Genomic DNA, 582 nt, shown 5'->3' with positions numbered 1-582 from the left:
GTGAAGGGCACTGAACCCCGAAGTCGGCGTGGAGTCTTATATCGCTGCCCGCTGGCCAGGGGAGGGAGCGCGCAGCCAGCGCATTTATGAGCTTGGAGGTCGGCCCTGGTGCCCAGTCCCGCTGGGAATCAAAGCGGGCCGGCCGCCTGGCTGCCTCCATAAAACAGCGTTCGCCCCCTCGCCTGGCTTTATGGGGCCCAGAAGTGCCCGGTCAGCTCCGCCCGCCCTGTGCTCAGGGCGGGCCCGACACCCCTCTGCCAGACTCGGCCTGGGTAGCGCTGGATCTTTGGCTCCATCCCCAGGCTGGGCAGCTGGGCGCACCTGGCCCCTCTTTGAGTCCCAGCCCTGCGAAACCACCCTTCAGGCTGGGAAGCCTTGGTCTTAGTTTTTTGTGCATTTCCATATGGTGTGTGGGGGCGTGTGTGTGTGTGTGTGTGTGTGTGTGTGTTGAAGGGACGGGGTCTCTGAGGAACATTATCTTGTCATGACCTGGAAGGTGAATAACCTTTCTGAACCTAGTTTCCTCATGTGCAAAATAGGGGTAGTAATGGTGCCCCACTGAGAGTTGTTGGGAGGAACTTA

This window comes from Myotis davidii, unplaced genomic scaffold (genome assembly GCF_000327345.1).
Source record: "Myotis davidii unplaced genomic scaffold, ASM32734v1 scaffold233, whole genome shotgun sequence".
Classification (NCBI taxonomy): domain Eukaryota; kingdom Metazoa; phylum Chordata; class Mammalia; order Chiroptera; family Vespertilionidae; genus Myotis; species Myotis davidii.
This window is presented reverse-complemented; position numbering follows the sequence as displayed.